The sequence below is a fragment of the Anabrus simplex genome, chromosome 5 (assembly GCF_040414725.1).
Source record: "Anabrus simplex isolate iqAnaSimp1 chromosome 5, ASM4041472v1, whole genome shotgun sequence".
NCBI lineage: Eukaryota > Metazoa > Arthropoda > Insecta > Orthoptera > Tettigoniidae > Anabrus > Anabrus simplex.
The window spans coordinates 287319860-287332159 of record NC_090269.1 but is presented as its reverse complement, the minus strand read 5'-3'; positions in this window follow the sequence as shown (position 1 = coordinate 287332159).

Genomic DNA, 12300 nt, shown 5'->3' with positions numbered 1-12300 from the left:
TCGCTGAAAGTCATAACTGATCATAATAAAGATGTATGTACATAGCTTATCCTAAAGCTATGAAATCTCTCCGTTCTAGTCATATATAGTGCTATATAATGCTATGCTTTTTAAGTACATTTAAAAGCAGATTTGAATATATCCTGTATGGGCGTAGATCCGATGTTTACTAACAAAATGCCAGTGATTGTCGTAAACTTGATATTGAAAATATTTCTTACCAGATAAAGTAAGGATCCCCGTACCACGAAAAACGTAAAATTATGTAGTTTCCTCAATTGCGCAGAAAGTTGAATGGCTAAAGGATCAGGAAAGGTTTCAAATTATGAGTCTTGGATAGATCTATCAAATTAAAAAAATTTCGAAAATCACTTACAGCCTAAATGTAGTTCCGGAATAACAGCCCAAAATCGCTTATTTCTTTACGCGTCTTCTTTTCGATTCAAATCCTATCCACATTAACTTATTTACGTAATGTAATCCTCGGTTCAATACCATCAGGTGTTTTTCGATTTTTGAGAAAAGCCCACACCGAATGTATTTATAAGTGCTTATGTGAAACTCTGCATTGACTCGCATTCGCGCTCGTAGTTGTAGGAAAAGGACAAACTACTAATCTAATCGACCGGATAACGATGATCAAGAAAAGGATTGTAATTTTAGCAATAAATAATATATTCTCATACTTTATTATATTTACCTAAATTTCATAGCTCATATCCCTAGGATGTTTTCAACATTGAGTTGCGTGCCTGAAGGGCTAGAACTTGCATAATTGTTGATATTAGAAAATATTTGGTCCATTTTTTTCTGCCATATGCCCTTCCTCTCTCCAGCCCCATATGGAATATCTTCTTATTATTATTCTCCAGATTTATTATTCCCATACTAAGTGGGGTCACTGGTGCGGATTAACTTCCTCCAATTGTTCCCCTGTGTATTTTTCTCAGCATCTATAAAAAGTGTCTGATTACTAAACCCTGTTTAAAAATAAATATTATTATCGTTATTAAGTAACAGAAAATACTTGCATAATTGTTGATATTAGAAAATATTTGGTCCATTTTTTTCTGCCATATGCCCTTCCTCTCTCCAGCCCCATATGGAATGTCTTCTTATTCTTATTATTCTCCAGATTTATTATTCCCATACTAAGTAGGGTCACTGGTGCGGATTAACTTCCTCCAATTGTTCCCCTGTGTATTTTTCTCAACATCTACAAAAAAGTGTCTGATTACTAAACTCTGTTTAAAAATAAATATTATCTTTATTAAGTAACAGAAAATACTTGAAAAATGGTTGATATTAGAAAATATTTGGTCCATTTTTCTGCCATATGCCCTTCCTCTCTCCAGCCCAATATGGAAGAATGTCTTATTATTCTCCAGATTTATTATTCCCATACTATGTGGGGTCACTGGTGCGGATTAACTTCCTCCAATTGTTCCCCTATGCGATCGTGTTTTCCTGTATATAGTGAGATTCAGCAGTCCCTTTCAATATCGTTTGCTGCAGCCCAATACACGCGCACATGGTTATAGGGGTGCTATTCCCCTGCAAGCGTATTGTATGATACTAATGTTTAGTGAGCACATTTTGCACACGATTCTGAACCCTAGCGAAATGTTACATTATCCGTTAGCGAAACATGACGCCTTGAAATCAAGTAGCAACATCCTCTTACCATGTATCTATGTTAATGTGTTGTGCCTCGTGACCGGGTGTAATGAAGAGAGGAATCAATACATAAAACTAGGTAACAGTGCAGTAATTAATGTCTTAAACACCGAACCGGATGGCATATGTATTCTGCTCTCGTCGTACTACCAACGAACATATTTCAAGCAGTGTAGCGTAGCGGATGTGTGTAGGCGTTCGCCTAGCAGTCGACGGAATGTGCCAGTGGTGGTTCGAATCCTGCATCGTTTAAATATTTTTGCATCGGTATGATGTTTGAATACCTAAACATAATCTCACGCTTGCCACATTCAAACAGTAGAATGCCGCTGATATTCATCTTGTGCCCTGCGCATACTCCGCTGCTTAGTGCCTGAATGTACTGTAACCTATGCTGTCATTCGGCATGTTTTCCACAGAGTAATATGCTGACATGTTCCTCATTTATGGGAAAGAAAGACAAAACGCGTGGGAGGCACTACATCTGTACCAGGAACGGTATCCCGACAGGCGACACCCAGCTGCTTCGACATTCCGCCGTGTTGAAAGACACCTAAGGACAACAGGCGTGATTTCCGACCAGCCACCAGTCCGCGATAGGCCCGTTACGTCGCGTGAGACATAAGAGGCCGTTCTGGAGGCAGCTCGTAATAATCCACACATCAGTACAAGGGTGATTGCACAATAGGTGAACACCAGCCAGCCGTTCCTCTGGCAAATACTGCATGAACATACATTTCACCCATACCATCTTGAGCTACACCAAGAGATCCATGGGCGGGATTTCAATTCTGGAATGGAGTTCTGTCGGTGACTATTAGGCAGGCTGGACAATAATGCAGCATTCGTATCGGACGAATCGCGCTTCCACAATAATGGGAACGTCAATCCCCACAACATGCACTATTGGAGTCCGGACAATCCTCACTGGGTGCAGTCCATCAAGTACGACGGGGAATGATACAAATAATAATATTAATAATGTTATGGGATTTACTTGTCTGCTGTCATTTCTTGATGGATACAGTCCTTTTGTATCCGTCTCTTGGCACAAGCCAGAGCAAATTGTAGCTTCCACCGAAGTCCGAGTCTCATCAATCTGTGACAATATGGAAGCTGCTAGGGTGTGGGTGGTACTGAGTAAAGACATTCAGAGTATAACCAGTGTGTCTGAGCGTCATGAAAGGTGTTGCTCATAGAGTTAGTCGTGCAGCAATAGTTCTGTCTGTCCCAGTGAGGAAAGCAATGGCAAACTACCTCACTCCTCGTCTGGTCTAGTACGCCTCATTTTGGTACTGCCATTGGTTTTGTGGTTTCCGTATAACTGCATAGACATTGGTGGTGCTATTTGAGGATCCAACCAGTCTCTGAGCTGATGACCTAACAGACAGACAGATGGGCTTTACGTGGTACTAACTACTTTTTCACGCTTTTTGGAGACGCAGAGGTGCCGAAATTTAGTCCCGCAGGAGTTCTTTCACGTGCCGGAATTAGAGCACCTTCTAATACCACCGGACTGAGCCAGGATCGAACCTGCCAACTTGGGGTCAGAAGGTCAGCCTCTCAACCGTCTGAGCCACTGAGCCCGGCGATGGGGAGTGAATGTTTGATGTGGAATCTTGGGGGACCGCCTGAGTGGACCTTATTTCTTTGATGACCATTGGACGGGCCCAAGCTACCTGCACTTTCTGCGTCAGGAACTCCCACTGCTGCTGGAAGATGTGCTCTTGCACGGTCGTTTGATGATGTGGTCGCAACAGGATGGAGCTCCACTTAATTCGACATTGCCCGTTTGTAACGACGAACTGCCAGGGAAATGGATAGAACGAAGAGGCCCTGTTCCTTGGCCCACCAGATCACCGGATTTACCGCCGTTAGACTTCTTGTGGGGACATTTGAAGAACATCGTTTACACTCAAGTGCCCGGCTCCATGGCTATGTGGTTATCGTGCTGGCCTTTGGTCACAGGGGCCCGGGTTCGATTCCCGGCAAAGCCGGGAATTTTAACCATCATTGGTTAATTTCTCTGGCATGGGGGCTTGGTGAATGTGTCGTCTTCATCATCATTTCATCCTCATCATGACGCGCAGGTCGCCTACGGGAGTCGAATAGAAAGACCTGCACCAGGCGAGCCGATCATGTCCTCAGACACTCCCGGCACTAAAAGCCATACGCCATTTCATTTCATTTCATTTACACTCAAGTGCCCAAAAACCCCGACCAGCTACGGCAACTCATCACCGACGCCTGCCGAGCAATTACACTTGGAATGCTTCAGCGTGCAAGACGATCTATGGGATACCGGGCCTGAAAGTGCATAAACCAAAACGGTCATCACATCGAGCATTTGCTGTGATAAAACATTGTCAGGGCAGTTGTGTTCCTATTATTTCCGGTCTGTATGTGTCTGGCCTGCTAACTAATCGGTCCTTCTTAGGGCCACAAACACATTCATTCACACACAATTTGCATGAACGCGGGTATTGAACTTACAATGCGTGAGGTACGTATTAACGAAATATTTCAATAGTTTGTAATCTTCGCCCCGGATTCGAACCTTCCGCCTGATATGCATGCCCACTGCGCCACGCCTTTGTCAACTACACTACGGTTCAGTACGGCGCTCTGGGCAGCTTAGAGCAAGTACTGTATTAGGTTTACTGCGGTCACAGTATCAATTTAGTGTTTCACCGGCGTGTCAGGTTCATATGATCTAGAAGGCACACACATATCTTCCAGTGTTTAATACGAGTGTAACATTACGGCGTCCTATCATGGTGAGGCGGTAAATACCAAGATATCCGGTTGTGTTGTATAAGCATGCCGGCATGGCAGATGTTTCCAGGACGGAACGAATTTGTGGGTTGCATAAAACTATATTGGAAGGGGCGGCTGACTCACGCTTTATACAGCTTTGCCATATCCTCCTTTGTATTGCCTAATAGTTTTCATAGTCGTCCTCTACTTACGAGGCACAGCCATATGTGTTACACTTCTTCCTACATAATTAAAAGTTTCTGTTTTAGCCATATTGTAAAAGTCGTAAAAATTCAGTTTTCAAATCTCATCACTTTCCGAGCAAACGTAGTCGTTGTAGGTAGTTTAAGGTTGTCAACATAGGGCTTCCCGGATCCCCTTAAAATAAACACAGACACACAGTCCTCGAACCAGAGGACCCGATCTGGTCGGTAATAGAAACAATTTGATTAATAATAATAGTAGCCGTGTGGCTTTGCCTAACATATTTGTTCAAAATATTGTTTCGTACCAGCCCTTTGGTGGCCCCATCATTTGGACTTCCTGGAGGGTACTAGTGAGTTGGGAGCTCCCAGCCGGCCTGGAGAGCACGGTCTGCCTTTCCGCATATTGTTCTCTTTGTCTTCTTTCCCCGTGCGTTTCTAGGAGGTGCAACGAGAATGTTCCGTCTCTAGCCACATCAAGGATATTACAGTGCTCATCACCCGAGCTATATAAAGGAGATCAGCCGCGAACAGTCAGAGTTTGAGTCAATGAGTTTGGGGTGAGTGTTGAAGTTCGGTGGCTGGGCGGGGGCGGCAGTGGTGTTGGTTGTCGCCAGTGTCCCGCCGGAGTATGAACGAAGAGTTGTTGTTGTTGTTGCGCCGGAGTATCGAGTTAGTAACTCGACTGAGGATAGCTGTAGTAGTGTTGGCTGCCGTCAGTGCTCACTTGGGACGGAATGCTGTTATTACTGCCTTGGAGTGAACGGTGTCATACAGCAAGTAGAATTCGAGCAGTGTTAACTGTCATTCTTGTACGGAATATTGTAGTGTTGGCTAGCACTGTTGAACTGACGCTCTTTGGTTGTCAGTACTAAGCAGCTCACTGTATTAAACTGTGTGTATTTACTGGACTGTCTCTGTAATTATCATGTGTTGTGTGGCGAATAGCCCTGTATTCGAACCTAGCTGGCTGCTCGAAGATGCTGTGTACGGTGACTGGACATGGAGGAAAAGTGTAAGTAAGGCGAGCCCGTTAATAAAGATTATAACAGTCTCAGTTAATACCCAACGACCGAACTACCTGCTTTGTGAAGAAGACAGAGATTTGTAAATAGCCAGAAATTAGTAGGTATGGTCTTTCATAGTTGAATAGAATAGTGTGCATATATGTGTATGTGTGCATTTATTGAGTCATTCCGAAAAAATCAGTGATAAAACCTACATTATGTAGGGTATGTTAGCCTATCAAAATCCTCTGATTATTTGACCACTTTTTAAAAAAATGTCATTGGTATAGTTGCATTATACAGTATATTGACGCTATCTGGATGCTGGCTCGTCAATGTCATCGTTTCGTTTGACTCTAGATCTTCTGGATAGCATGACTGATTTCTAATTGATTTTTTTAAGCCACCAAATACCTTTTGTATGCTGGCATCGCGAGATATGGAGTGTCAGAAACCGACCGAACTGACCGTGCCGTTAGCGTCGCGCAGCTCTGAGCTTGCATTCGGGAGATAGTGGGTTGGAATCCCACTGTTGGCAGCCGTGAAGATGGTTTTCTGTGGTTTCACATTTTCATACCAGGCAAATGCTGGGGTTGTACCTTAATTAAGGCCATGGCCTCTACCTTCGCAATCCTAGTCCTTTCCCATCCGTCACCGAGAAACATTCGATGTGTTGGTGCGGCGTTGAAAAGTAGTAAAATGAAATGTCGTATGGCTTTTAGTGCCGGGAGTGTCCGAGGACATGTTCGGCTCACCAGGTGCAGGTCTTTGGACAAAGAAGTAGTAAAAAAGGTGTATCGATACTTTTTACACTCTTAAAAATCTCCAAATCAGACTACCTCTGACAGGTTCGAACCTGCGATCTTGGGATCCGGAGGACGTCACTCTGCCATAGATCCACAGAGGGATTCCTGGGATCCTGCACCGATGGCCACTACGGTTGCCCTTCATCCAGGGAGCTGGACAAATCGGACACTCTGCGGATACTGGAATTAAATAGTATAAATCCTGATGGAGGTTGAGAAGTTTGCATATATTGCCATTGTCCGTGGTACATCACAAAGACGACCGAATCCAGATCAATACAAGTGCGAGTTTTGAAGTGAAAATTCGTGTCCATATGGCTCGGATTCCAAGTTAAACTGGTTGTGTCGTAGTTATAAATAACAGTCAAGTAAAACGAGTTAACTTGATTGAATGAACGATTCCTGGCTATTCCTAAACAATACCTCAGCTCCATACAAGGTAAAGTTCGAAAATTAAATTTTGAGATAAATAAATAAATAAATAAATAAATAAATAAATAAATAAATAAATAAATAAATAAATAAGTTTCGAAGCTACCCGACTCGTCAGCAAGGATATAGTCAGGTTATTCTGCTTTACATGCAACCCCTTCCCTAACACCCGCCACCATTCAAGAACTTAGAAATAAGGTGCTTTATTCCATAACAGCAGAAGAGGAAGAATATGATGATGCAACAATCGAGGGAATCCTTTATCTCTTATGTACCCGTCATTTATGTTAGAATAATACAAGTTTGAAGCAATATCGCTCGCTTTTGGAATTATTTTGGTAGTAAAAGATTTCCCTTTACAAAAGGCAGATATATCGTCAAAAATAATTATTTTTCTTACGGCATATTCTGCAAATTTAATTATATCTCTTGCAATAATGCCAGTAAATGCGGAACTTATGAGACATTTTATGTGCTCCATGATGTTAATTATAATAATCTAATAACCGAGCGAGTTGGCTGTGCGGCTAGGGACACGCAGCTGTGAGCTTGCATTCGGGAGATGCTGGGTTCCAACCAAACTGTCAGCAGCCCTAAAGATAGTTTTCCGTGGTTTCCTATTTTCACATCAGTCAAATGCTGGAGCTGTACCTTAATGAAGACAACAGCCGCTTTCTTCTTGCTCCTAGCCCCTTCCTATCCCATCGTCACCTTAAGAACTGCGTCGGTGCGATGTACAGTAAATCAAAACAACAACAATAATAATAATAATAATAATAATAATAATAATAGAAAGGAAATCTGGAAATTGATGTCAGAAATAATTGTTGTTAAAATGTCGTTGGAAACTTATCTCTTCCCCTCGTATTTTACGCATGATTGCAACCATTTCAAATAGTCATAATTTCATATTAATAATTATCAGCGACACGGAACGGTGTTATTTCGTTCTCCTGCAATATACATGATATGGCTGTACAGTACCTTGTTATCCCTATTACAGGCCAGTCTGTTCTTGAAGTAGCCTAGGTGAACTGGCGGTAACATTTCTTTCCCGCTCCCCACCCCCTAGATATTTCTTTTGCCTTTTAAATTGCATCTCCTCGGGCCCGCTCTCATTAAAGCCACCCTTATACACTTCTCCTCCCTACTACGCTTCATGTTATTATTTTATTGTGAGCTCGTTTAACCAATATGAAAAAAATTGCCACGTTAGGGATTTTTTAATATAAAAACGAGTTGTTTGTATACGCGTTGTAATTTGGCGTGGATTGGTGTACAAGAGGTAGGCTATGTAAGAGGAGCAATAAAAGTGGTCATGAAGGGATCCCTCCTTCTATTCGTTAATATCAAGATTAAATTTGCTGTATACGGAATTAAAATATCTGGAATGTGTTTAAAAATGCTTTGAAATGAAACAAGACAATATGTATCCTATTTCTCTACAGGCAAGAGTATCAAAGGAAAATATTTAAAATGTCACCGTTATTTGATTCTCATTGTAGTATGTTGTTATATAAGGGCAACTCCTTCCATCTAGTGATCATGGAACTAGCCTCTTCCACTAAACGTCTCTTATTATTTGCACCTAACTTTACGATAATAAATAGATGTTGCAACTGACTAAGTAACGTGGTTAGTTGTTGTACTTGTCTTCTGTCCTCGACGTTGCGGAATTACGTCTTAGTACATTTGGTTGGCATTTAAGAGTACTTAAGATTTATTGATAAGTCAACGGCCTTCTCTGAAGGGCAAAATTACGGTGCGCTGGTATCTGTAATAACTAGAGCCCGGATTATATGTAGTATAAAAATATGTACGTAAATATGTAGCTAAAATTGACAAAATATGTAGTAAAGTATGTAATAAATAAAAAAATATATAGCTTAACATTTAAGCTTTATTTGATGTGTTCTTGTACACAGAAAAGGAAACAATCCCGAAGAAAGTTAAAAGTGCACACGTTATTCGACCTCAAATTTTCATATTGGATGCGCATTTCAAATAAGTAATGACACTGGAAGATGAGTTCTAATTTTCAGGGAGTTGCACCCAATATTTTTGTCATACTTTTACTTTGTATCTTTCTCCGCAGTAGCAGAGACATGTCATTGATCCACCCTTCACACTGTACTGTTACTTCTAAAGTGATGTACAAACCATCAACATAGCTAAGGGATACGATTCCTTGACAGAATACTTCACTTTAAATTTATTAATGAATTATTTTCAGATGTTAGAGACGTACAGGTTATTTAAACTATTTTCAAGTGTTTGATTAAAATACTTAAATCGATGTAAAATTGGTGAAAAAGACAATTGTTTCTTTGAGATGCGCAATATCCTTCAAAATGTTTAAAATATTTATTATGCATCGAAATATGTAAAAATATGTAACCTTAAGCTCCTGAATAATGGTCCTTTTAGTGTGATTCGCCGACATTTTAGCTTTTCTTGTAGCTACGTACACTATGTGATCAAAAGTATCCGGATCCCCCCAAAACATACGTTTGTCATCTTAGTTGCATTGTGCTGCCACCTACTGCCAGGTACTAGATATCAGCGACTTCAGTAGTCATTAGACATCGTGAGAGAGCAGAATGGGGCGCTCCGCGGAACTCACGGACTTCGAACGTGGTCAGGTGATTCGGTGTCACTTGTGTCAGAAGTGTGTACGTGAGATTTCCACACTCCTAAACATCCCTAGATCCACAGTTTCTGATGTGATAGTGACGTGGAAACGTAACGTGAAGGGACACGTACAGCATGAATGCGTACAGGCCGACCTCCTCTGTTGACTGGCAGAGACCGCCGACAGTTGAAGAGGGTCGTCAAGTGTAATAGGCAGGCATCATCTATCCAGACCATCACACAGGAATTCCAAACTGCATCAGGATCCACTCCAAGTACTATGACAGTTCGGCGGGAGGTGAGAAAACTTGGATTTCATGGTCGAGCGTTCGCCCATAAGCCAAACATCACGCAGGCCAATGCCAAACGACGCCTCGCTTCGTGTAAGGAGCGTAAACATTGGACGATTGAACAGTGCAAAAACGTTGTGTGGGGTGACGAATCACGGTACACAATGTGGTGATCCGATGGCAGGGTGTGGGTATGGCGAATGCCCGGTGAAAGTTATCTGCCAGCGTGTGTAGTGCCAACAGTAAAATTTGGAGGCGGTGGTGTTATCGTGTGGTCGTGTTTTTCATGGAAACTGCTTGTACCCCTTTTTGTTTTGCGTGGCACTATCACAGCACAGGCCTACATTGATGTTTAAAGCACCTTCTTGCTTCCCACTGTTGAAGAGCACTTCGGGGATGGCGATTGCATCTTTCAACACGATCGAGCAGCTGTTCATAAAGCACGGCCTGTGGCGGAGTGGTTACACGACAATAACATCCCTGTAATGTACTGGCCTGCATAGAGCCCCGACCTGAATCCTATAGAACACCTTTGGGATGTTATGGAACGCTGACTTCGTGCCAGGCCTCACCGACCGACATCGCTGCCTCTGCTCAGTGCAGCACTCCGTGAAGAATGGGCTGCCATTCCCTAAGCAACCTTCGAGCACCTGATTGAACGTATGCTTGCGAGAGTGGAAGCTGTCATCAAGGCTAAGGGTGGACCAACACCATATTGAATTCCAGTATTACCGATGGAGGGTGCCACGAACTTGTACGTCATGTTCAGCCAGGTGTCCGGATACTTTTGATCACATAGTGTACATGGGAACAGAATATGTAATTACCTAATTACACATAATCCGGGCTCTAGTAATGACTACGGCCAAAATTCCATGCACCAATAGGCAATCGGTTAGCAAGTACACCCCTACCCGCTCTACGACAGTGTTGGGAGCCTTGCATAGTCAAAAGGGGTTATAAGGGGCTATACATCAAATATCTAAGAAAATCTCAGCAAAACTGCCTTGCAGGCAAGAGGATCCTTTGGTTCTCTTTTGTAATCCAGCCTAATACAATATGAAATTTCTGACCGTAGAAATAACTGACAGTAATTGAAAGTACTTTGTCGAGAGGGTTCCAGGATTGATTCCTGGTAGGACGAGGTATTTTAGTCCCATGTGATTAAATTCCTCTGGTCTGGGTACACCTCTTATTTTACACACACCACATCACACTAACAACCATTGTAGGAATACGATATAGTGGAATATATCCCTCCCATAGGGTTAGCGTCTGGAAGAGTATCTCGTTTCGAGGAATTAATGAGGTTCAAATCATGACGAACGAGCACATTGACTACACGTTCGTGTATCAGTCAACTTTCTTTCTGGATATATTATTATTATTATTATTATTATTATTATTATTATTATTATTATTATTATTATTATTAATTTCGGTGTATATTGCTAGTAAGGTGCAACTCTTGTAAGGAAGACCTCCGGTGGGGGAGTACTGCATCTGTCACGTATAAAAAACCTCCTTGTTAATGTGGTGGAGGATAGAGTGTGTGATATACAAGCTGCAGGCATGTTCAGATAGCAAGACATAAAGTTCTTGAGCTGGGGGATTTAATTGTACAATTCCTCGATACAGCCGTGAGTCTAACTTCGGACTCCAAGGACCGAAGGCCAAGATGCTGACCACTCATTCATAGAGCCAAAAGTCAACTCATATACCCGTTTTTCTCGAAGTGGTGCAGCTCCCTTCAGGCACAACTCCACATACAGACCCTACTGGTAATTTTAAAACTTTGGCAGTGCAGGGATTCGAACCCGAGAACTATATCCAATAACACTAACCATTACACTACGGAGGTAAAAATCGGGAGATCGTTGTGATAAAATAGTTTTCTGGTGTTCCTTCTTTTCACACTTAGGAAATAAGTGCAACGTTAAAGTACTGTCAATAATTCTAAAAAGCAAATTATATCGCTAATATCGGAGTGAAATTTTTCTCAACAGTTACTGTCATAGCACACTTCTATTTGTGTTTATGAGACAGGTAGCCAAATCTTAGTTCCAAAAGGATAATTGCTACCACGGCCTCCAATCTCAAATGTATACCCAGAAGTAACGACTATGACTAGGATTTATATGAATTTATAGTTTATATAGATAAAATAGTTGTTTCACTGGTCGTTGACGAAACTATCACTTAACATGTGCGTGATTGCGTTCCTAATGACCCCTCATGTCGATGCTAAGATTCAGAGGCATGTTGGTGGACAGAATCTCCCTGTCAGTAGCTTGCCGTGCTGTACTGTTTCCTAGCTCTCCCTGTCAGTAGCTTGTCGTGCTCTACTGTTTCCTAGCTCTCCCTGTCAGTAGCTTGCCGTGCTGTACTGTTTCCTAGCTCTCCCTGCCAGTAGCTTGCCGTGCTGTACTGTTTCCTAGCTCTCCCTGTCAGCAGCTTGCCGTGCTGTACTGTTTCCTAGCTCTCCCTGTCAGTAGCT